Genomic DNA, 27,339 nt, shown 5'->3' with positions numbered 1-27,339 from the left:
TAATGAGGTGGATGAAACTGGAGCCTATTATACAGAGTGAAGTAAGCCAGAAAGAAAAACACCAATACAGTATACTAACACATATCTATGGAATTTAGAAAGATGGTAACAATAACCCTGTATACGAGACAGCAAAAGAGACACTGATATATAGAACAGTCTTTTGGACTCTGGGAGAGGGAAGAGGGTGGGAAGATTTGGGAGAATGGCATTGAAACATGTATAATATCATGTATGAAATGAGTTGCCAGTGCAGGTTCGATGCACAATACTGGATGCTTGGGGCTAGTGCACTGGGACGACCCAGAGGGATGGTATGGGGAGGGAGGAGGGAGGAGGGCTCAGGACGGGGAACACATGTATGCCTGTGGTTCATTTCGATATATGGCAGAACCAATACAATATTGTAAAGTTTAAAAATAAAATAAAATTAAAAAAAAAATAAACTACATGTATCACTTTTTTGACAAATAGAAATTAGGCAATCCTATTTGCCAAAGATTCAAGATGTCACTCCTGACTCACAATGCCAAACATGCTTAATAGATAGAAGGAAGGGAGCTGCATTCTGGCATTACACACCAATCATATGTAAACCATATACAGTAGTGATCTTCCTATGCCAGAAACTCTCAAATCCACATGAAATCAATTAACACCATGATGATGTTACTTCCCATCTGTTCTGTAACTATCAGACACTGTGGATATTTAGTTCCTCCAACCCTGTGCTGCTAAATGAATTACATTCTGTACTAAAGTAACTTGTTTAATTCTCATTCAGATTGTTTAAAGAAAATAAAATGTACTGGTTTACTCCTTCAAAAAAAATAAAATAAAATTAAGTTTTGGCAAGTAATTAAATTTGGAGGTTGACGCATTGTAGCCAAATTCTCACAGAAGTGTGTGTCTGTATGTATGTGTCTGTGTGTGCACTGTATTTGATGTATCATTTACAAGAAATATAACTGTTAAAGGAAGCTTCACAATTTTTGAATGGGGAATAAAGGTATATTCATATAGATTTCTGCTTGGTGAGTATTGGATTTAAATTAGGGTATCACTTTTGCTATGTTAATAGATAATTGTATCCAACCAAAGTATCTTGAGTCATCATTTCCTTTTAAAGGGAAAATAAGGCATAATTATCTGAGCAACAGAAGCAAAAATAAGTATCTAATCTCTTGTTTCTAATTCATGTTGATCAGCAAATGATACTGAAGGTGAAACTCCAATACTTTGGCCACCTGATGCAAAGAACTGACTCACTGGAAAAGACCATGATGTTGGGAAAGGCTGAAGGCAGGAGAAAAAGGGGATGACAGAGGATGAGATGGTTGAATGGCATCACCAACTTGATGGACATGACTTCAACCAAGCTCTGGAAGTTGGTGATGGACAGGGAAGCCTGGTGTGCTGTATGGGGTCACAAAGAGTCGGACACAATGGAGCAACTGAACTGAACTGAACTGATAGTGAGTTCAGTAAAATCAGGTCAGAAATAATAACTTATATTCACAAAACATGTTATACTTTACAAAGCGTGCATACAAGCATTACCTCAATTTAGCTACTAGTTCAAATCTTCTTGACTGGGATTAACCCAGTTTTATACTTGTGTCACTGAGGCTGAGAGATTAGGTCATAGTTAGTAAAAAGAAAATGTGAAGAAGTCCCAGGGCTGTTGTTGATCATTTTCCGCATGTTAAGATGAATGCCATGGACAGTAAAGTTGAAAGACAGTGTCTGTCGCACAGAATTAGAAGGCATTTATAATAAAGTAGGAGTTTAGAGAATTGCCCCAAGTTAGTGGCTCAGACAGTGAGTGAGAATGGCATAAAGCAAAATTGCAATAGGAATGTAATGGAGATAAAAACTGAATGAATCACTTTTCTGAAGATTGCTATTTTTGAAGCTACACAAAATGAACTTTAAACTACCAAAGTAAGCTTAAGGATAATGGTTCTTAAAAGTCATGTCATATATATATTTGTTCTTTGACCCTTAAAATGTCCTTTATCTATGTCAACTGAACTTAAATATTCTTTGATACTGTAGCTGAATTAACGGGCATTCAAATTTTGCCACCTCCTTTTGTGATTTTTCTTACTCATATTCTAAACACAATTTTCTTTTGACCTTTTGTTTATGAAATAAATACCCAGCGTGAACTTTGGAAAATGAGTTTGGGTTCAATTCATATTCATCAACTAGATCATACTTTTATTGGTGCTGGGTTGTTTTGTTTTTATCACAATTTGTGAGTGAATGCTATCATAGAATATTATTCAAGACATTGATAAGAAGATGAAAATACTATGAGATATTCAAGAGCATTTCAGAGCTAAGTATCATTGTTATAATTCAGATCTAAATTGTCCCAAATTCTCCCTCAGAAAAGTAATAATTCCCTAATGTTCTAAATGCAATAATTCCCCAAATAGGACATTAATTTGTATGATAATTTTATAAATCTTTCATGAGGCAAATCTTCCCTCTCAAAAAATAATTCCTGAGTATGTTTCCAATTTGAGTAAAAGTTTCAAGTCTCTGTAAAAACACTTGAGTTGAAATCTAATAAAAGAATATTCACGCATCACAGAGTTTCTGAGTATTTTTTATTTCCCTTGATTCCAACTTATACTTCTAGTGTAAATACTATGAATAATTTGAAGGATTAGAATTTTTAATAGTATTTTATATCTTAGAATATAATTATCTGTTATTAATAATTTGTTGCTTACCAAAGTCTATTTAGCCCAGTATTGTTTTATTTTAATTTCTTACCATAAACTGACATAAGAATAACTATTATGGAATAAAGAATTTTACAGGCAACAACTGAAAGTAGACTTGGCCAAGGACTCTTGAGGACTGAACACCAGCTCCCCTATGTCATTACTTAATAGTGAATAAAACTTCGGGAATAATTCAGTTCCCCACTAAAAAAATTATGTCTATATCTATATATAGATACATATTTAGATATAAAGAGATATGGATATATGAATATGTATATCTCAAAAAGCTTATATCTCATAGATTTGTTGTAAAGACATCTGAGATAATATATCTGAAGCACCCAGAATATTCTAGGCAGTTAATAAATGCTTGTTTTAAAATAGCAAATATAATAGCTAATCTTTATTAGATGTTTAAAATGTGCCTGGCCCTAGAGACAGAGTGATGAACCAAACAATCAAAATAGTTCACTTCTAGGAGTTTATATCCAGTAGGGAGTAGAGAGATAATAGCCAGGTAAAACAATAAAGAGGATTTAAATAGATGATCTGAGTGATTCTTCTATAACGTATAGAAATGATGGAAGAAATGCTGAAGACGGGCAAGAACTGAAAGCTTTTCTAAGGAGATGCCATTTGTCTAGAAGCTGAAAAATTAAAAAGTAGACTACATAAAGAGCTTGCATGAAGACCAAAATGTATTTAGCTAGCTTGAGTAACCAAAAGCCAGTTCGTTTAGCTGCTCAGTCATGTCTGACTCTTTGTGACCCAATGGACTGTAGCCCTCAAGGCTCCTTTGCCCATGGGATTTCCCAGGCAAGAATACTGGAGTGGGTTGTCATTTTCTCCTCCAATGGATCTTCCTAACCCAGGGATCGAACCTGCATCTCCTACACTGCAGGCGAATTCTTTACTGCTGAGCCACCAGGGGAGCCCCCCAAAGCCAGTTTGACTCAAGTGTTGTGAATGAGGATTGTTTTACAAGATGGGATCTGAGGGAATGGCAGGAGCCCAGTCACACATATTGTGGTAAAGGTATAATAAGGAAGTTGAGTTGTATTAATATTCTAGACTGTTTGGGAGCCACCGAGGCTTTCTAAGTAGGAGAGGTGTTGTGATCAGAATTTGAGTTTACCCTGAGTGCCATGTGAAGAATGAAATGTAAGGAGGTAAGAGGGGAAGCAGGAGATCAGCCTGGATTTAAATTGTCCTGGTTAAATATGATGGTTGTTTGAATTAGAACACTGTCCGTAGAGACGGAATAACCAGATGGATTCCAGGTACATTTTGTTTTGTTTTTGTTTTTTTGATGCTTTATTTATTGATTTTTAATTAATTAACATATTTGGCTGTGTCAGGTCTTAGCTGCACATGTGAGATCTAGTTCCCCCAACAGAGATTGAACTGCAGCCTCCTGAATACAAGCACGGGGTTTTAGCCACTGGACCACCAGGGACGTCCCTCCAGGTACATTTTGGCTGCAGAGCAACATGAACTGCTGATAAATTAGCTTTCGGGGAGGGAGGTTGAGAAAAAGAGAGACAACAAGGATGGCTTACATATTTGTGGCTTGCACCATTGGATGATTGATGGCTCCATTCCTTAAGATAGAGGGTCACTGGAGGAGAAGAGATGGGAAAATTTAAGAGGTTATTTAGTATTAACTAAGTCTGAGATGTCCACAAAGGATTCAAATAGAGATGTCAAGTAAGACATACAGAGCAGAGAGCAAGAGTCTGGGCTAAAAATTTAAATATGCAATTCATTAACATGTAGATGCTATTTAAAGCAGAACTAGATACATTTACCTAGAGAGAGACTAAAAAACTTTTTGTTAGTGATATAATACAGTGTATTGTGATTTCATACAATACTGTAGTAATACAAACTCAACTACTTCCAGAGCTTAACTGGGAAGATGGGAGGTACTGGACAGAAAACAAAACATGAAATTATGAGAGGAAGTAGTTGCTGGTTGAACTAACAGAAAGGAATTGGTTTGCCAAATAAGATTCACTAAAATTAAGTATCTTACTATTAAGCTTCATATAAATAATGAATAAGAACGGGGAAAGCAGAAATTGTTCTGGTATCCAGAGTATAGGTCCTCAGCTTCTTCCTTCATGTCAGATCTGCCTTTCAGCCCAGAGTAACAGGTGAACAGTCTGAGCAAGTTGTGCTGGTGACGTCACACAACAGGAAGCATTTTAGGCTATGAAATATACCCATTTGTGTAACTGCATGGTTACATAGTTTATATAACATTCTCTAGGAAGCTGTGCCTTATAAAGTCATAGACTGAAGCTTATTCTGCCAAAAGTCTTCATTAGATAAGGATTTTACATCTAGAATACAACAGTGATTTGATCATTAGTCAAGTATTGCTGCTGCTGCTGCTGCTGCTAAGTCGCTTCAGTCGTGTCCGACTCTGTGCGACCCCATAGACAGCAGCCCACAGGCTTTGCATATTTAACCGACTTTAGACAAAACCATCTGAGATCTTTCTTTTCTGGTAACATCTCCCACATACGCCCAGTAAAGAAAGAGAAACTGGCCATAGGCTAGTGGCTCAACTCTTTCCTTCTGACCAGTATCTTCAGGAAACAAGGTATGACCCTGGGAATGGATGGCACAGGTGAGACAGAGGGGCGTGTTTCTGGGGGAGGGCAAGCATGTCAAGGAAGGAGGAGCATAGAGTGCTGGCTTTGTCATTCACGTGACTGAGGTCATGGGAAATTATGAGAGAAGCGGGATTAAAGTGAAAGAGTACACTAAGGGTCTTTTATTAATGAGGTAGAATGACTGGCGGGTTGAAAAATGGTAAAATTAAGGAGGTTAAGGAAAATTGGGAATGTAGATGATAGGGACAGATTATGAAGCAGAAGCATAGATTGGAATATCTGGCTAGTTCTTTCTTGTCAGGAGGGTATTTAATACTCTTACATTTTGATAGGATTAGTCTTGAGATCCTCTTAAAAGGCCAGTGATCCATTTTGGTTTTGTTCCTAGATGGGGGAACAATGGAAACAGTGACAGAGTTTATTTTCTTGGGCTGCGAAATCACTGCAGATGGTGACTGCAGTCATGAAATTAAAAGATGCTTGCTTCTTGGAAGAAAAGCTCTGACAAACCTAGATAGTGTATTAAAAAGCAGAGATGTTATTTTGCCAACAAAGGTCTGTATAGTCAAAGTTATGGTTTTTCCAGTAGTCACGAATGGGTGTGAGAATTGGACCATAAAGAAGGCTGAGTGCCAAAGAACTGACTGTGAACTGTGGTGTTGGAGAAGACTCTTGAGAGTCCCTTGGACTGCAAGGAGATCGAATCAGTCAATCCCGAAGGGAATCCACCCTGAATATTCATTGGAAAGACTGATGCTGAAGCTGAAACTCCAATACTTTGGCCACCTAATGCAAAGAGCCACCTCATTAGAAAAAATCCCTGATGCTGGGAAAGATTGAAGGTGGGAGGAGAAAGGGACGGCAGAGGATGAGATGGTTGGATGGGATCTCTGACTCAATGGACATGAGTTTGAGCAAGCTCCAGGAGATGGTGAAGGACAGGGAAGCCTGGTGTGCTGCTGTCCGTGGGGTTGCAAATAATCACACATGACTGAGCGACTGAACAGCAATGGCGGCAGCAAGGGCCTTGAGGCAACTTAACTCTACTTCTACTACATTGAATTTAAGCAAGGAGATTAAGGTAAAATTGCTATTTAACATTTCATGTGAGTTTGGTTTTTTTGTTTGTTTCTTTTCATAACATTTGTGTTTACTCTAAAATCGCACTTAAAGGTGATGAATTCTTAGTTGTTTTCTAAAAAATATTTGTGAACTTTCATTTACTAATTCAACAAACACAATGGGTCAAAAATTATAAAATATTCTTATAATACTTTGTTTAGAAATTAGAGTCTGAAATGCATTCTTTTTATTTAGAAAAAACTCACTTATGAAAATATCAGAAGCGGAAAACCATTCAAAAATATATCTGGTTAATAAAATATGAAATCAAAGTGAATGATACTGTTTATAAGAGAAATAAAATGTGACTATAACAGGGACACTTTAAAAAGAGATGTTGAAGATAATTCAAAAAGAGATATTCCAAAATATTTTTAGAAATTATAATATTAAATGTTTGGCAAATTAAAGAGGAAAAAAGTTTAAGTGTTAGTTGCTTAGTTGTGTCCTACTCTTTGTGACCCCATGGTATGTAGCCCACCAGGTTTCTCTGTCCACAGAATTTTCCAGGCAAGAATACTGGAGTGGGTTGCCATTCTTTTCTCCAGGGGATCTTCCTGACCCAGGAATGCAATCTGGGTCTCCTCAATTGCAGGTGGATTCTTTACCATTCTGAGGCAATATGTATTTAAATAGAAAACTTCTAGAGTTTGTTAAAACAGACATGGACATCAATTTAATGCATGTGGCATGAGTGATGTCCCCAAATCTGTAGTTTTTTTACAATCTCAATTTTTAATCTCGTAAACACTCAAGTGGTTCTTTAGGAGCAGTGGGCTGGTCACCTTACCACACTTCCATATATTTGTTTGGTAAGGATAAAACAAGCCCCCACGGCTTCACACATCCATTTTGAAGGATACAACAGGCAGCATAAACTTCTGCTCCCCTTTGGTTCCCTTCCCAGGTCTCATCGTCCCTTCCAGGCAATGCGGAGGCAGGCAGAGGTAGATTCTATACTCATTGCAGAATGTGTGACGGAAATAACCTTGAGTCTAAGGAGATCTGATCTTGTGTAGGGGCTACCGGCAGACCTGCATCTGTCTCCTGTCTTCTAAAGGGGGACATTATTTTCAATATCTTGGATGATCTCTAGGGAGGGAGACTTTTAGCTTTGTTACCCAGAGATGTAAGCCAGCCTGGTGCCTGCTTTGGAGCAGTTTTCCAAACATCCCTGAAAGAAGTTGCCCATGCTTTTGCTCAGCAGAGCTGCACAGAGACCAGAATCAGCTCCCACACACCTATGAGGAAAATTTTAAAAGAAGGCGTAGCTGGTACTTAAAATAGTCCAGGGTAGAGTATCTCCTTGGAAGGAAAGTTATGACCAACCTAGATAGCATATTCAAAAGCAGAGACATTACTTTGCCAACAAAGGTTCATCTAGTCAAGGCTATGGTTTTTTCAGTGGTCATGTATGGATGTGAGAGTTGGACTGTGAAGAAAGCTGAGCACTGAAGAATTGATGCTTTTGAACTGTGGTGTTGGAGAAGACTCTTGAGAGTCCCTTGGACCGCAAGAAAATCCAACCAGTCCATCCTAAAGGAGATCAGTCCTGCGTGTTCACTGGAAGGACTGATGTTGAAGCTGAAACTCCAATACTTTGGCCACCTCATGCGAAGAGCTGACTCATTGGAAAATACTTTGATGCTGGGAGGGATTGGGGGCAGGAGGAGAAGGGGACGACAGAGGATGAGATGGTTGGATGGCATCACGGACTTGATGGACATGAGTTTGGGTAAACTCCAGGAGTTGGTGATGGACAGGGAGGCCTGGTGTGCTGTGATTCATGGGGTTGCAAAGAGTTGGACACGACTGAGCGACTGAACTGAACTGAACTGAGAGTATCTCAAACTACTTCAACTTTAAAATTTATTACACATCTAGTGCTTTTTAAAAACCATGTTCCAGTCCCAAATGAAAACAAATAAAAAATGTGACAAAAACACTAGAAGTAATAAAAGGAATGCTATTGCTTTAAATTATTGCTGGATATACAATAATTCAATCTTTCTAACATTGTCAGAAAATGACCCATTCCCCTTCAGTGAGTTTTCCAAAAATTAAAAATGAATGCTTCAAGAATAAAATGTTTGTAGACATTTCTCAAAATTTAGATTCTTTTAGTTTCCTGTTCTTTTTAATATTTAGCAAAACTGGGACTTGAATTTTCCCATGGTTTTAGGCTCATAAACTTCTAAGTGTATGAAAATGAATGAGGTAAGTTTCAGAGATTTTATAAGGTCTTTGTACCATCTCCTTGGATGTTTAGAGTTTTTTTCCGTATATTCCTGGATTTGATAGTGGTTTACAGAGGGCCGAGTTTGCCTCTTTACCTGAATAGCTCTTTCCCTTATTGTTTTTAAACACTAAGACTCATTGTTTCTCGGCCTTTTGGCTAAGATCAAGTGTAGTATCAAGACTCATCAATATTTACGTAAAAGATACAAGAAGCTGTTTAATTCATGGAGAATGGCTAGCAGCCACACTGAATGCCGACAGAGAGCACCCGGAAGCTCAGAGATTAACATAGAATTTCTTATCCAGGAAGTTAAGTCTGCTGCAGACTAATCTAAGCAATACCACACCCTCTCACAAGTCTTTTAAACTAGCCTCTACTATCACAGGCAATAGAGGACTTAAGATTACTTTTTTTTTTTAATTTATTTTTAATTTTTAAAAATTCTTCTTTTTTAATTTAAATTTATTTACTTTAATTGGAGGCTAATTACTTTACAATATTGTATTGGTTTTGCCATACATCAACAAGAATCCGCCACGGGTGTACACGTGTTCCGCATCCTGAAACCCACTGCCCCCAACCCCACCCCCCCCCCGCCCCCCTCCCCCCCGCTCCACCTCCCTCCCCATACCATCCCTCTGGGTCATCCCAATGCACCAGCCCCAAGCATCCTGTATCCTGCATCGAACCTGAGCTGGTTCGTTTCTTATATGATATTATACATGTTTCAATGCCATTCTCCAAAATCATCCCCCGCTCGCCCTCTCCCACAGAGTCCAAAAGACTGTTCTATACATCTGTGTCTCTTTTGCTGTCTCACATACAGGGTTATTGTTACCATCTTTCTAAATTCCATATATATGTGTTATTATACTGTATTGGTGTTTTTCTTTCTGGCTTACTTCATTCTGTATAATAGGCTCCAGTTTCATCCACCTCATTAGAACTGATTCAAATGTATTCTTTTTAATGGCTGAGTAATACTCCATGTGTATATGTACCACAGCTTTATTATCCATTCATCTGCTGATGGATATCTAGATTGCTTCCATGTCCTACCTATTATAGATAGTACTGCAATGAACATTGGGGTATATGTGTCTTTTTGAATTATGGTTTCCTCAGGGTATATGCCCAGTAGTGGGATGGCTGGATCAAATGGTAGTTTTATTCCCAATTTCTTAAGGAAACTTCATACTGTTCTCCATAGTAGTTGCATCAATTTACATTTCCACCAACAGTGCAAGAGGGTTTCCTTTTCTCCACATTCTCTTTAGCATTTATTTACATATTTTTTCCTTTCATTTAATTTATAGATTTTTTTGATGATAGTCATTCTGATCGATGTAGGTTATGATTACTTTTAAAAATAACATCTATTTTTTTTTTCTTCTGTAAAGATGCATTGTAACAGATTTGAAAATTAAAAGAATAGGCAAAGAAATGAAATATCCACCCATAATCCTATTACCCATATAGCACCATTGTTCACATTTTGGCTTAGTTTCCATGATGGGTTTTTCTCTTTTTCTCTTTGTAAGCATCTGTGGATCTAACATTGTTGACATAAAGCTCAGGTTTTACATCCCATCTATCTCTTTTTTTTTTTTCAATTATGATATCATGACCATTTTCCCATGTCATCATTTTTTAGTCATTTTCAACTCCTGAACTTTCTCTCCATTTCTGTGTTTTTAAATCCTTTTCTTTCCTGGTCATCCTCCTAACCCAGGTTGAACTGACTGCCTCCTTGCGTTCCCTGGTCTCCTGCACACAGGAGAGTGTTTGGTCAGGACACTCAGAACACTTCGATTTGCTATTTCTGATCTCTGCTGTCAGATGGTATACATTCTGAAGTCAAGATCAAGGTCCTTTACCTCTGTGTCCCACACATTTTTTTTTTTTTAATCACACACAGTTTACATGAAGGGAGTAGAAAATCACTAAAAGTTTGTTGAATGAATGTAGAATTGATAACCATTGTTTCAAAATCTGTTCAAATATCTTTTCACAATAATTGCCTCCATGGCAAAATACTGTCTTCCGTTTGGGGACTTCTGTATCATTTTTCTTCTCATGATAACTGCTATTTATTTATGCATTTTTTCCTTATGAAAATAAAAGCTTCTTGAGGGCAGAGGCAATGCTATCGTTAATGTCACAGCTCTCTTCTCAGGGCAGGGTAGGAAATCTACATACAGGAAATTATCAAGTATTTGAATTGAATCAGGAGGATATGATCTATCAAATTAAATCCTGCCTATGAAAATCAGTAATTCAAACACATTAATTTTATTGTGAATAATTATTTTCTCAAATGAGGATATCTAGAGGGAAAAAAAAAGCCATAAAATAAACAGCACCATTTAAAATTTCTGTATGAGTAGATTTTCATAAAGATTTCTGGTATAACACTTACTTAATGTATTCAAAACTTACATATTAGGGAAAATATTGTTCCTTGCATGCATGTATGCTAAGTTGCTTCAGTTGTGTCCAACTCTGTGCAACCCCATAGATGGCACCCCACCAGGCTCCTCCATCCACAGGAATCTCCTTAGTATCTTATTTTGTCATCACCAAACATGTCAACAACACATATTTTTTGTAAGTGATGGTGATGGTGTGTCTGTTTATGTATTTCAAGAAACTCTAGATCATTCTTCAAAAGTCACTTTTTCAAGACTCTTTCATGACCACTTAGGTTTCCTTTCTTTCTCCTTCTCTCTCTTTTTTAAAAAAAATTATTTTTAATATTTATTTATTGATTTGGCTGCATTGGGTCTTTATTGCAGAATGTGGGATCTATAGTTGCAGCATGTAGAATCTAGTTCCCTGACCAGGGATCAAACCCAGGCTCCCTGTATGGGAAGTGTGGATCCTTAGCCACTGGACCACCAGGGAAGTCCTCTCCTTCTCTCTTTTTATCAAGTCAAAACAAAGGTATTATTTTGGCCAGATTTTTAGAATTTATCCTCTGAAAGATAAGTGTAACTTTGTGCCAGATTGTGTGATTTTTCTCTCTTGTTCTACAAATGCACATTTTTGAACCTGTAATATAAATATTATGATTCATAAAAACTGAAAAAATATGGCACTCTTTTGACCTGTCCTCCTTTTTCTAAAAATAACTCATATTTATTACCTTTTCTTATTGAAATTTTAATATCTGGGTATTACAGTAGTAAAACTGTTCACTACATATGCAATGGGTGATATTGTTATGTTAACTGCCTGCTTTATATTACAGTTATACATAATTTTGACATCCATAAAGGTGATTGAATATCATAATAATGTTTAAAGCAGTTATACCATTTTTCAGTTTTATTTCAGGTAACAGAATATTTTGTCCCAGGCATGTGATAACCATAGTATTTGAATATCTAGTCCTATATATGGTATTCAGGCTGTCCTGTGCCAATAAAAATGTCCTTGAACTAGAAATTGAGGTTTTTCAATCGAGTTTCACTATTATATCAGAAGCCATTTGAATGTAAGCAAGTGTTTATTCTAAATCCAGTTGCTTTTTCTGTAATACTCTCTTCAAATACTCGATAACTATTTCCTGAACATCTGCTATATTCAAAATGCTGTGATCAAAGAAAAGTACAGACTCTAACAGAATAGTGGTGTCAAAGTAGAATTTTCAAGAAGTTAAATATATAACTTCCATACGAACATAAAGTGAGCACGTGTCAAATATTTAATTCATTAGTGAATGATAGAACTTGCATGATGGTAAGGGTGGTTCAAAAAGAATTAGAAAGAAGGAAGTATTCAGAGTAGTCAAAGAAAGTTAATGCTTAAATAAGATTAATTATTTGGGTAGAAACCTGGTTAATGTCCTATAGGGCAATAAAACTGCATTGGTATAGGACAAGCATCATATAAGTCTACCAGTTATGACTATCCTTACAGAGTTGTAAATTACCTAAATCAATAGCACAATAGCAAGTTCAATGAAGGCACGTACTCTAAGAAATCAGATCATCCTTGGCTTGGCCTGATAATGCTCAGCAAAAACACCAAAAGAAAACAACAGCAATTTCTTTACTTTATTTATAAGTTTTGGATAGTTTTCTTAGTAAGAGGAATGAGAGATCAGTAACTCAGATTAAAATACGACCAGTACTTAGTGCAGGCAGGAGTAAGCTACTATCAAATCACAGTAAAACTGTACCAACAAGGGACGGCAGGACAAGAGGAAAGGTATTTTTAAGGAAGATGCTGAAATGCTAAGAACAATTTTCTTGAGATCTGAAAAACAAGTAACAAGGCAGTAAAGGATCCTTCAGGAATATAAATAGATTCATTGATATTCTGCCTTTGATTCTAGAATGGCTGATGTGTGTTACATATGCGACAAAAAAACCCCCCCAAAAAAACAGGTAAAAAAGAAACTATTCTGAGTAACGAGCATGTGCAGGGGTGGGAAGCAGACTTTTTTTTTTTTAATAGAAAGATTAATCCGACTCAGAAAGTCTGGAGCAAATAGAAAACAAAGAACAAAGCCTTAATATCAGGAGGAATGCTCCTAGTATCTTGGGAAAGGTAATCGACTGGGGAATAATTTTGGACCTCATGACCACATATTACCTTGCCATTTTCATAAGGTAATAGTGCTGGTACTACTTATGATTAACTTCTCTTGTCATGGTTTCCCCACGGGAACAGCTATTACAGTTTGATGGCTTGCGTGTAGATTCCACAGGGGCATTTTATCATATATACAAGTGTGCTTGGTAATAGCCCAACAAAAATTCATCATCTGACTCTAGTGTAAGAGAGGAGAATGCTTAACGCCATTCTACACTTTCCTCTTCAATCATAAACCCTGGAATAACCATTGACATCATTAAATTTTTATTTGATTATATTTAAATCACTATAATTTCTGTTATTTTCAAATTCATGTTTTTTAAGTCTTTTTTCTAACATAAGAAAAAAAACTTTGTTGAAATTCTTGCTATGCCAATTTTTGGCCAAAGAAACCTGATGATTAATAATAAAGTTCTTTTGTTTCAAATATCTCTCATTATCTTTTAGCTTAGGACTTTAGAAAACCAAGCCCCCCCCCAAAAAATGTTAAAAGGTATATAGTCACATGATTGGATAAAACTATATTCATTTATAATGGTATCTTATGTAAAATTATGCATAATCATCTATACATTGTATATAAGAGTCCTTAGAGATCATTTTCAAATCCATTTTGATTAAAGATGTGACTTTAATATTTGGTCTTGCCATAAATGAACATATTTACAAAACAGAAACAGAAACACAGACATAAAGAACAAATTTGTGGTTGCCAAGAGGTGGAGGAGGTAGGGGAGGGAAGGAGTGGGAATTTGGGATTAGAAGATGCAAACTCATATATATAGGATGGATAAATAACAAAGTCCTACTCTATAGCACAAGGAACTATATTCAGTATACTGTGATTCATCATAATGGAAAAGAATTTGTAAAAAGAGTATATGCATGTATAACTGAATCGTTTTGCTGTTCAGCAGAAATTAACACAACAGTTTAAATCAACTATACTTCAGTAAAATATAAAAATAAAAAATAAAAAAAAATTAGTCTTGCTTATTTAGAAAATCATCTATGATCTTATTTGTGTATATTTTTCCTTCTCATTTGTTTCCCAAGCTTTCCTATCTCTCTATTATGTGTCCTAACTTATTTCTTATGAGAAAGAGAAACATGGCCTCTGATAGATAGAAGCTGCTCTTGAACCATCAGTTAGACCCAGGTCTTGTTAGCTGCTGATCTCATGTCTTGGTATTCTTCTGCTGATTATAAACAATTTTATAGGACACCAATCAGACAATGACAAAGATGTCACTAACATATGTTACTATAATGGATGAAGACAAAATAAGACCATTTCATACATATGTCTAAACACAGACTAAAAACATGAACATAATCAAAAGGACAAAAATGATCAAATATCCTCCTTTTCTGAGTAACATGAATAAGTGCTGCTTCTATACTAATCAGAATTTTAGCCACATTCTACTCTTCCCTCATTCCAGAAAAGATTCATTAAAATACCGATAGCAGACCCACTCCAAAATGGCCCAGTTATCCTATCTTCTAGTTCTCACCCTTATGTATTTCTTCTCTTGAATGTAGGCAGAATCCCTAACTTTCATTTAACCAGTGTAATATGATAAAGATAATGAGATTTTATTTTCATGATTACATTTTATAAGATGGTAGAAATCCCCATCTTGCCAGCAGACTCTATTTACTACCCGTCCCTGCTGACTTTGATGAAGTAAGTCACCATACAGAGAAGCCTGCATTGCAAGCAACTGAGGTGGCCTCTAGTTGACAACCAGTAAGGAACTGAGGCTCTCAAGTATCAGTCAATTCAGTCATTCAGTTGTGTCTGACTCTGCGACCCCATGGACTGCAGCATGCCAGGCTTCCCTGTCCATCACCAACTCTTGGAGCTTGGTCAAACTCATGTTCATTGAGTCAGTGATGTCGTCCATCCATTTCATCCTCTGTCATCCCTTTCTCTTACCGCCTTCAATCTTTCCTGGCATCAGGGTCTTTTCAAATGAGTCAGTTCTTCACATCAGGTGGCCTAAGTATTGGAGTTTCAGCTTCCTGATCTCCTTGCTGTCCAAGGGACTCTCAAGAATTTTCTCCAACACCACAGTTCAAAAGCATCAATTCTTCAGTGCTCAGCTTTCTTTCTAGTCCAACTCTCACATCCATACATGACCACTGGAAAAACCATAGCTTTGACTAGACAGATCTTTGTTGGCAAAGTAATGTCTCTGCTTTTTAATATGCTGTCTAGGTTAGTCATAACTTTTCTTCCAAGGAGCAAGGGTCTTTTAATTTCATGGCTTCAGTCACCATCTGCAGTGATTTTGGAGCCCCCCAAAATAAAGTCTGACACTGTTTCCATTGTTTCCCCATCTATTTCCCATGAAGTGATGGAACCAGATGCCACGATCTTCATTTTTTTGAATGTTGAGTTTTAAGCCAGCTGTTTAACTTGCCTCTTTCACTTTCATCAAGAGGCTCTTGAGTTCTTCACTTTCTGCCATAAGGATGGTGTCTTCTGCGTATCTGAGGTTATTGATATTTCTCCTGGCAATCTTGATTCCAGCTTGTGCTTCATCCAGCCCAGCATTTTGCATGATGTACTCTGCATGTAAGTTAAATAAGCAGGGTGACAATATACAGCCTTGACATACTCCTTTCCCGATTTGGAAAGTCTGTTGTTCCATGTCCAGTTCTAACTGTTGCTTCTTGACCTGCATACAGATTTCTCAGGAGGCAGGTCAGGTGGTCTGGTATTCCCATCTCTTGAAGAATTTTCCACAGTTTGTTGTGATCCACAGTCAAAGCCTTTGGCATAGTCAGTAAAGCAGAAGTAGATGTTTTTCCGGAATTCTCTTGCTTTCTATATGATCCAAAGGATGTTGGCAATTTGATCTCTGGTTCCTCTCCCCTTTCTAAATCCAGCTTGAACATCTAGAAGTTCATGGTTCATGTACTGTTAGAAGGCTGACTTGGATAACTTTGAACATTACTTTGCTAGCGTGTGAGATGAGTGCAATTGAGTGGCAGTTTGAACATTCTTTTGCATTGCCTTTCTTTGGGATTGGAATGAAAACTGACCTTTGTCAGTCCTATGGCCACTGCTGAGTTTTCCAGGTTTGCTGGCATATTGAGTGCAGCACTTTCACAGCATCATCTTTGAGGATTTGAAATAGCTCAACTGGAATTCCATCACCTCCACTAGCTTTGTTCATAGTGATGCTTCCAATGACCCTTGACTTCGCATTCCAGGATGTCTGGCTGTAGGTGAGTGTATGACAACCCACAAAAAGCTGAATCCCGCCAACAACCATAGGAGGAGCATGGAAATGGACCCTCTCCCTATCAGGCCTTGAGATGAGATCACATTCCCAGCTGACACCTGGATTATAGTCCTGTAAAAAATTCTAAAACAGAGAATCCATCCAGTCTGTGGCTAGAGTCCTGACTCACAGAATAATGAGACAAATGTGTGTTGTTTTCAGCTGTTAAGTTTGTAGCCATTTGTTATTCAGCATTAGCTAGCTAATACAATAGCCAGTTGTAGAACTGCCTCCAATTCATGACGATATTCAATCTACAGCAAAGATCCACTTCCTCCACGCTGTCCTGAATCACCTAATATAAGCCCCAATTTTATAATGCATTCCAAACTCATTCTCATTGAAACATACCCACAATTCTCCCTAGTGTGCATTTTCCCCTGTTGCAAAGATTACAAGCCTCCCCAAATTTGTTCAACCACAGATGTATTTGTCTTGGGCTATTAAGCACTGACACTTGTCCTCTGTCTTTCAGTATTGAGCTGTTTTTATCAGTGGACCATTGACCTGCCAAAGACCAACAGAGGCACTTACTGATGATTACAATGAAACCAAGTTTGTTAGTCCTACTGCAGAACCCCTGCTTGATAGAATCTTGCTGCTGCTAAGTCACTTCAGTCGTGTCCGACTCTGTGTGATCCCATAGATGGCAGCCCACCAAGCTCCCCTGTCCCTGGGATTCTCCAGGCAAGAACACTGGAGTGGGTTGCCATTTCCTTCTCCAATGCATGAAAGTGAAAAGTGAAAGTGAAGTCTCTCAGTCCTGTCTGACTCCTAGTGACCCTATGGACTGCAGCCTACCAGGCTCCTCCATCCATGGGATTTTCCAGGCAGGAGTACTGGAGTAGGACTATCTTAAAGTGAAAAGTTTAGGGGAAGAAATTTACAAGGTTTTAGGGCTTTGGCTATGTGATTTTAAAGGGGCCCTTGCAAGATGAAGAATTTTTTGGGACTTGGCTGAGTTTATGGCATAGTGATTTTGGATTGATACATACAAAAAGACACAGCTCTTAAAATCAGCCTTGAACAAAGCTTTTTGTTTTGATAATTATGCCATTTTAATTTATTCTTTGTTATCTTTTAGGAGCAAATATTTCCAGGATCTAATATCTAAATTGCATTTACTTGTCCTCAGTATTATTCAATAGAGGGACAAGGAATTAAATAGGTTTCAATTTTTCAAATCTCTCTATCATGATCCTTACTGCTAGTTGTAGGTAATGATGCACTTAACAGGACTGTCAAATTTCACTTTTAACATAGATTCAATCTGTTCTCTTGCTAGAGAGGATTGACCTAACCCTAGTTACCGTGTATTTAACCTGTATTTACATCTCTTTCCACTTCTTTCATTTCCTACTTTTATCATAGGGTCCTATGAAAATGTAGCAGGTGGAAACACGAAGGAAAAGTTCTTAATCTGTTCTTTTTTTGGGCAGGATCTTGGTCTCAAGATCTGAGTTGTGAGTACACTTCTCCCTGGGCAGAGCATGCATGTCCTGTTTCTTTTGAGGAATACTATTAAAAATCCCTCCAAGGGGCAGCATTTTAAAGACTTACCATTTAACAGCCTCACATCCTCTATCCTATGGTTATACTTAAAATTTTCTCATATTGAAATAACAGCCTATTTGACAATGTAGGACATTTCCTACCAATTAAAATCTCATTTGAAAAAATTCTAAACAAGACTAAAAATCTTTCAATATGCATTGTCTTGTGATAATGTGTCAAAGTTATGTCCTCTTAATAGCAAACCAGTGCTGCCTTCATTCAAGGCAGGGGCTTCTCTTTCTGTTCTACAGCTTTCAGTTTGACCAAATCCCTATCTGCCTCTCCTTTGGAACTTTTCTTTTCCACTCGCTGACCAAACATAGAAAAGCAGTTTCTTCCCTTCCTAATCAGGAAAGTAAGTGCAAGCACATAAAGTGTAATCTATATATCTTGATTACGGGGACAAAGCAAAATATCAAAGTAACTTGAGATTTACATTAACCACTGGTTTAAGGGACAGTAAATGCCAAGAACAGACCCACATAGCATAAGTCACAAATTTGAAGCAATCAACTGCTTTAATTCAATGCCAGCCCAGGAATTGAACCTGCATCTCCTGCATTGCAGGTGGATTCTTTCCCTCTGAACCACCGGAGTATCATCATAGGTATATAATAAATAGTTGATTCATTTCAAGTCAACAAATCAAATAAATTCAAAAGATATGATTATGTGCCTATTAAATGCAGTCACTTTTATAGTTGCTTGTGATATATCAGTGGCAGGGGGAAGAGATCCCTGCCTTGGAGATTACATTTCTAATAGGTAGAGCTAGACAAAAAAAAAAAAAATACATATAATAGTAAAACATGTAGCTTGATAGAATGTGATAAGAACTGTTGTCAGAGAAAAACAAGAGCTTGACAGTAGTTAAAGCAGTAAAAACAGATTTTATACAGACACTATTGTAATTGAGGAAAAGAAAAAACCTCACTATAAAGCTGGCTACAATTCTGAGTACTGCAAGGAGAGTGGGAATTTATAGTCAAGTAGTGGGGCAGAAGTGCCAGTGGATGGCAAATTACGAAGAGGAAGTATCAGGGATAAAGGGGGATTTCTGGCGAAACCAACTTGACTGGATTCTTGTTGAAGGCAGGTCATGGATGTCAGATATAATCTGGGGGATGGTAGAAGATGAGGAATTTGATCAGATATTGAGGATGATCAGTTATTGATGGTGGAGTATTCTTGCTAAACTGTCTTAACAGGATTCTTGATAAAATTGGGCTCTTAAGGAAATAGGGCCTAGTCAAAAAAGGATTCACAGGAGTCTGCTTTTTTTTCTTTTAGTGTTTGGCTGCACCACATGGCTTATAGGATCTTAGATCCCTGACTAGGGATTGAACCTGTGCTCCTTGCAGTGGAAGTATGAAGTCTTAACCAGTGGACTGCCAGGGAATTCCCTGGAAGAGCCTGTTTCAAGTTTCATCAAAGAGGGAGTCTTTGTCAGCATGTAAAATGAAGATAGTAGAGGAAAGGTAAGAGGAATGAGGTGGTGGGAGGAAATAGGAGGGAAGATGTTACTGTATTAAAATGGTCAGCCATCTATAAGAAGATAGAATCTGCCAAACTGTACCTTCTGCTTTAGCTCCTCTCTGAAGCACCTAGATAACAGTATCTGCTGCACACTCCCTGAGTTATTTTATAGGGGCAAAACCCTGCCCCTCACATCCGCCCCCCTCAGATGGAAGATGTGAACTATGTGATGACCATCAGCACATAGCCCCTGGGCCTTCTGGTACCCAAGAATTGATAGTGTTGACCCCTAAGACACTGCCTTGTTACCTCACCATCTGTCAGTCAGAGACTTGTGCACAAGCTGATCACATGTCCTATGACATCTTTCCTTCACCTGGCTTTTTAAAATGCTTTACTGAAACCCTTCAAGGAGTTTGGGGGTTTGGGGGCAGAAGGCATCCATCTCCTTGTATGGTTCTGCAATAAATTTCTCTCTGCTCCCAACTCCAACCTTTCAGATGGTTTGATTTCACTGTGCGTTGGACGCATTAACTTGTGTTTGGTGACAAAGTCATATCTAATAAGAGAGTTTTTTGTCAGAAGAAACAGCCAGAAAAATGTTTAAGGATAATTCTCAGCATGTTGGAAAACTTGCAAGAAAGCTGGTGTGGCTTGAGCAGACTGAGCAAAGGAGAGAGGAGTGGAAGCAGTAATAGAAATGATTTCTTCACTTGTTTGCTTCTAGAGTTAATAACTTCTCTGATCAAATTTTTCTATTTAAAAATTCACTTCCATGAATAACAATAGCCACATGAATCTAGGAAATATTTTGATATTTCTTATTTTTCATAGTAATGCTAATGATAAATGGCATTTATATTATTAAACATGTTATTCCATGATAAATGGATCTTGTTAGGAGTTATAAAAGATAAATGGACAAGATCCAATTATATGCTGCTTATGAGAGACTCACTTCACTTTTAAGGACACACATAGACTGAAAGTGAAGGGATGAAAAAAGATACTCCACCCAAATGGAAACCAAACAAAAGCTGAGATAGTATACTTATAAAAGGCAAGATAGACTTGAAGACAAAGACTAATAAGAGACATTGAAGGCCATTATATATTTAAAATGACAAAGGGGTCAATCCAACAAGAGGATGTAACATTTGTAAATATTTATGTACCCTAAAAGAAGCAACTAAATATATAATATTAATGAACCAAAGGGGAAATGGACAGCAATACATTAATAGTAGGGGACTTTAATACCGTACTTTCATTAACAGATAGATATATAATATCCAAACAGAAAATCAACAAGGGAACAGTAGACTTAAATAACATGTAGACCAGGTGGACTTACCATACATTTACACACTATTCCATCCAAAAGCAATAGAATACTCATACTTCTAATTTACACATGGAACAGTCTCTAGGATAGATTATGGATTAGGCCACAAAACACATTTTAATGAATTTAAGAAGGTTGAAATAGTATCAGGCATCTTTCCCAATAGTAATGATGTGAAACTAGAAATCAACTACAAGAAGAGAACTGGAAAATTCACAAATATGTGGAGACTAAATAGAATGGTACCCATTTCACACCAGTCAGAATGGCTGTGATCCAAAAGCCTACAAGCAATAAATGCTGGAGAGGGTGTGGAGAAAAGGGAACCCTCTTGCACTGTTGGTGGGAATGCAAACTTGTACAGCCACTATGGAGAAGAGTGTGGAGATTCCTTAAAAAACTGGAAATAGACCTGCCTTATGATCCAGCAATCCCACTGCTGGGCATACACACTGAGGAAACCAGAAGGGAAAGAGACACGTGTACCCCAATGTTCATCACAGCACTGTTTATAATAGCCAGGACATGGAAGCAACCTAGATGTCCATCAGCAGATGAATGGATAAGAAAGCTGTGGTACATATCCACAATGGAGTATTACTCAGCCATTAAAAAGAATACATTTGAATCAGTTCTAATGAGGTGGATGAAACTGGAGCCTATTATACAGAGTGAAGTAAGCCAGAAAGAAAAACACCAATACAGTATACTAACGCATATATATGGAATTTAGAAAGATGGTAACAATAACCCTGTATACGAGACAGCAAAAGAGACACTGATGTATAGAACAGTCTTATGGACTCTGTGAGAGAGGGAGAGGGTGGGAAGATTTTGGAGAATGGCATTGAAACATGTAAAATATCATGTATGAAATGAGTTGCCAGTGCAGGTTCGATGCACGATACTGGATGCTTGGGGCTGGTGCACTGGGACGACCCAGAGGGATGGAATGGGGAGGGAGGAGGGAGGAGGGTTCAGGATGGGGAACACATGTATACCTGTGGCGGATTCATTTTGATATTTGGCAAAATTAATACAATTATGTAAAGTTTAAAAATAAAATAAAATTAAAAAAAAAATAAAAAAAAAACAACAAAAAATAAATAAATAAATAGAATGGTACCGAACCACCAGTGGGTCAAAAAGAAATAAAAAAATATTTTGAGACAAGTGAGAGTGGAACTACAATATACCAAAAACTTATTAGAAGCAGCAGTAGTAGTTTAAGAGGGAAATTTATATGGATAAACACCTACATGAAGAAAATGGACAATCTCAAGAAAACAACCTAACTTTGCACCTCAAGGAACTTGAAAAAGGAGAAACTAAGACAAAAGTTAGTATAAGGAAGAAAATAACAAAGATCAGATAGAAGTAAATGAAACTGAGACTAAAAAGACAAGAGAAAAGATCAAGGAAACCAAGAGTTGGGTCTTTGAAAAGTTAAACAAAATAGACCTTTAGCCAGACTCATAAGGAAGAAAGAGGATTCGAATAAATAAAAATCAGAAATGAAAGAGAAGATGTTACAATTGATACTAAAGAGATACAAAGTCTTATAGGAGACTACTACAAAAATTATATGCCAACAAATTGGAGTGTCTAGAAGAAATGGATAAATTCCTAGAAACATACAACCTACTAACTGATTGATGAATTAATAGAAAATCTGAGCAGACCATTATTAGTAAGGAGATTGAATCAACAGTCAAACACCACTCCCAAAACAGAACTCCACACCCAGATGGTTTCACTGGTGAATTCTACCAAATATTTAAAGAAAAATTAATACTAATCTTTCTCTTACCAAAAAGAAGAGAGGAGGAAACACTTCCAAACTCATTCTATGACACCAGGATTACCCTGATACTAAAGCCAGATAAGGACTCTAAAAGGAAAGAAATTTAGAGGCCAAGAAAGACTAGAGATCTCTTCAAGAAAATTAGAGATTTTTTGTTTCCAAGGGAACATTTCATGCAAAGATGGGCTCGATAAAGGACAGAAATGGTATGGACATAACAGAAGCAGAAGATATTAAGAGATGGCAAGAATACACAGAAGAACTGTACAAAAAAGATCTTCACGACCCAGATAATCACGATGGTGTGATCACTCATCTCGAGCCAGACATCCTGGAATGTGAAGTCAAGTGGGCCTTAGAAAGCATCACTACGAACAAAGCTAGTGGAGGTGATGGAATTCCAGTTGAGCTATTCCAAATCCTGAAAGATGATGCTGTGAAAGTGCCGCACTCAATATGCCAGCAAATTTGGAAAACTCAGCAGTGGCCACAGGACTGGAAACAGTCAGTTTTCATTCCAATCCCAAAGAAAGGCAATGCCAAAGAATGCTCAAACTACCGCACAATTGCACTCATCTCACATGCTAGTAAAGTAATGCTCAAAATTCTCCAAGCCAGGCTTCAGCAATATGTGAACCGTGAACTTCCTGATGTTCAAGCCGGTTTTAGAAAAGGCAGAGGAACCAGAGATCAAATTGCCAATATCTGCTGGATCATCGGAAAGCAAGAGAGTTCCAGTTTCTGCCTTACTGACTATGCCAAAGCCTTTGACTGTGTGGATCACAATAAACAGTGGAAAATTCTGAAAGAGATGTGAATACCAGACCACCTGATCTGCCTCTTGAGAAATCTGTATGGAGGTCAGGAAGCAACAGTTAGAACTGGACATGGAACAACAGACTGGTTCCAATAGGAAAAGGAGTACGTCAAGGCTGTATATTGTCACCCTTATTTAACTTATATGCAGAGTGTATCATGAGAAACGCTGGACTGGAAGAAGCACAAGCTGGAATCAAGATTGCCAGGAGAAATATCAATCACCTCAGATATGCAGATGACACCACCCTTATGGCAGAAAGTGAAGAGGAACTACAAAGCCTCTTGATGAAAGTGAAAGTGGAGAGTGAAAAAGTTGGCTTAAAACTCAGCATTCAGAAAACAAAGATCATGGCATCCAGTCCCATCACTTCATGGGAAATAGATGGGGAAACAGTGGAAACAGTGTCAGACTTTATTTTTTTGGGCTCCAAAATCATTGCAGATGGTGACTGCAGCCATGAAATTAAAAGACGCTTACTCCTTGGGAGAAAAGTTATGACCAACCTAGATAGCATATTGAAAAGCAGAGACATTACTTTGCTAACAAAGGTCCGTCTAGTCAAGGCTATGGTTTTTTCTGTGGTCATGTACGGATGTGAGAGTTGGACTGTGGAGAAGGCTGAGCGCCGAAGAATTGATGCTTTGAACTGTGGTGTTGGAGAAGACTCTTGAGAGTCCCTTGGACTGCAAGGAGATCCAACCAGTCCATTCTGAAGGAGATCAGCCCTGGGATTTCTTTGGAAGGAATGATGCTAAAGCTGAAACTCCAGTACTTTGGCCACCTCGTGCGAAGAGTTGACTCATTGGAAAAGACTCTGATGCTGGGAGGGATTGGGGGCAGGAGGAGAAGGGGACGACAGAGGATAAGATGGCTGGATGGCATCACTGACTCCATGGACGTGAGTCTGAGTGAACTCCGGGAGTTGGTGATGGACAGGGAGACCTGGCGTGCTTCATGGAGGCCTGGCTGTGATTCATGGGGTCGCAAAGAGTCGGACAACGACTGAGCGACTGAACTGAACTGAACTGAACCCCTGATGAATATGGATATATATAAATGTTTCATATGGGGCCCTTACTTATTTACTTAAAATATTTTATTTCTTTATTCATTCATTCATTTGTCTGCACAGGGTCTTAACTGCAGCACATGGGATCTTTGATCTTCACTGCGGCATGCGGGATCTTTAGTTGTGGCACTCTTAGTTGCCGCATGTGGGATCTAGTTCCCTGACCAGGGATGGAACCCTGGCCCCTTGCATTGGGAGTACAAAGTCTTAGCCACTGGACCACCAGAGAAGTCCTGAGGCACTTATGATTAAAGCTGCTACCAGTATTAAAAAAAGAAGAAATTAACTTTGAAAAATCCAATTTTAGAGTAAACGTTAAATAGATAAATTACAAAGTTCTAAAAGTAAAGTTCAAGGCAATGAAAAACATCCTGAGACCCCATCCTACTGCTCCCATTATAGAATCTCCGTTAATGTTGGCTAGTTCCAGATTTAGAAGGCAATGGCAACCCAGTCCAGTACTCTTGCCTGGAAAATCCCATGGGCGGAGGAGCCTGGTAGGCTTCAGTCCATGGGGTCGTTGAGAGTCGGACACGACTGAGCGACTTCACTTTGATTTTTCACTTTCATGCATTGGAGAAGGAAATGGCAACCCACTCCAGTGTTCTTGCCTGGAGAATCCCAGGGAGGGGGGAGCCTGGTGGGTTGCCATCTATGGGGTCGCACAGAGTCGGACACGACTGAAGCGACTTAGCAGCAGCAGCAGCAGTTCCAGATTTAGGTTGTTTTTCTGGTGATTAGCGCCATCTAGTGGCATCTCTTGGTATAGCACATAAAAGTTTTAAAACTAGATTTATCATCTTAGTTCAGTTCAGTTCAGTCGCTCAGTCGTGTCCGACTCTTTGCGACCCCATGAATCGCAGTACGCCAGGCCTCCCTGTCCATCACCAACTCCCGGAGTTCACTCAAACTCACGTCCATCAAGTCGGTGATGCCATCCAGCCATCTCATCCTCTGTCGTCCCCTTTATCTCCTGCCCCCAATCCCTCCCAGCATCAGTCTTTTCCAGTGAGTCAACCCTTCGCATGAGGTGGTCAAAGTCCTGGAGTTTCAGCTTTAGCATCATTCCTTCCAAAGAACACCCAGGACTGATCTCCGTTAGAATGGACTGGTTGGATCTCCTTGTAGTCCAAGGGACTCTCAAGAAAATATCATTTGTCAAACTGGTATAAAAGGAACAGAAATTATAGGTGCATTGGCAACAGATAATAATTAATTAAACAGCTTAAAGTTTGTTAAAATATTCCAAAGGTAATAGGATATTTTTCCTCTAAGCAATTCTAATCCAGTTAGGTTTTGGGAGTGTCAAGGAATTTAAGATAGAAGATTATATCACCACCTTGAGGCAAAAACAAGAAGAGCAAACAAAAAGTGTTTTGAAAAAATGCAAAAATGAAAATCCTGATATCCGATATCTAGGATGAGAGAGATCTGAATACACAGAGCTCTATAAACATTTTAGCCATAAAGGAAAATATTCTGGTAGCTGTTGTCCCTAGACTTTAGTACTTTGTTCATGTTTAAGTTTCAGGGGGGTTAAGTTGGTGAGGTGAAATATTACATGCCTTTTAAAGAGTTGAGATCAGTTATTTTGTAAGTGATTTTACTATTGCCATATAATATTTGAATTGTTAATAGTTTATATGCATCACTAACATATACCTTAGAATTTTTAATATTTTAAAATTGATAAAGCATTTTATATCCATTTTACTATACTGTGTAGCCTAAATTTCACTTAGATATTTCTGTAACAGAGCACAAAATAAATTCTCCACATATTTGTTTTTTTACAATAAAATTAGAAAGAATTCACCTCTTTATCATCTGCCCAAATCCTCAGAATCATGGTGAAAGTAGTACTGAAGAACCTGAATGAACATTTTATTTTAATTTTAGAATCTTGACTTTAAAATCCTGAGGTAAAAGAGGCAGTGCTGAAAATAGGTGATTTTAAGCATCTTTATAAGCAGAGCAGTTAAACTATCAATCAGTAGTTTTAAAAATTGTTTAACAGTAAAAAATCAAAAGGGTCCGTTTACTCAGTCCCCATTTTAGACTCATGGAATTAGAATTTTCAGGTTAGGACTCTGAAAAATTATTTTTTATGAAAATGTACCCCCTAGAGATTACTATCCTGCTACCCCATGAAACGTAGCTGTAATGCAAGTATAAAACCTAATTAATAAAAGACACACCATTAAAAGATCAGATAAGTAAAAATCCCTGTTGATCTAAAGTGTTGGTTCTTGTATCTGCAGAGGGTAGCTGTAATTGTATTTAAGTAATGACTATTCCAAAGCCTTTGACTGTGTGGATCCCAACAAACTGTGGAAAATTCTTCAAGAGATGGGAATACCAGACCACCTGACCTGCCTCCTGAGAAATCTGTATGCAAGTCAAGAAGCAACAGTTAGAACTGGACATGGAACAACAGACTGTTTCCAAATCGGGAAAGGAGTATGTCAAGGCTATATTGTCACCCAGCTTATTTAAGTTATGTGCAGAGTACATCATGAGAAATGCTGGACTGGATGAAGCACAAGCTGGAGTCAAGATTGCGGGGAGATATATCAATAACTTCAGATATGCAGATGACATCACACTTAATGGCAGAAAGAGAAGAACTAAAGGGCCTCTTGATGAAATT

General features: G+C 37.9%; 1 long non-coding RNA gene and 1 pseudogene across 1 annotated transcript in view; one reads left to right on the top strand and one right to left on the bottom strand.

Annotated features, from left to right (window-relative positions):
* The window catches only part of LOC123334885, a 101,154-nt gene that overhangs the window by 45,933 nt on the left and 27,882 nt on the right, over positions 1–27,339 (bottom strand). The gene's annotated exons all lie outside the window — the stretch shown is intronic.
* LOC112586707 lies at positions 8,860–8,948 on the top strand (annotated as a pseudogene).

Source organism: Bubalus bubalis, chromosome 8, assembly GCF_019923935.1.
Source record: "Bubalus bubalis isolate 160015118507 breed Murrah chromosome 8, NDDB_SH_1, whole genome shotgun sequence".
Classification (NCBI taxonomy): Eukaryota; Metazoa; Chordata; class Mammalia; order Artiodactyla; family Bovidae; genus Bubalus; species Bubalus bubalis.
Note: the sequence above shows the minus strand (reverse complement) of the source record. Positions and strands in the feature narration are given on the sequence as shown.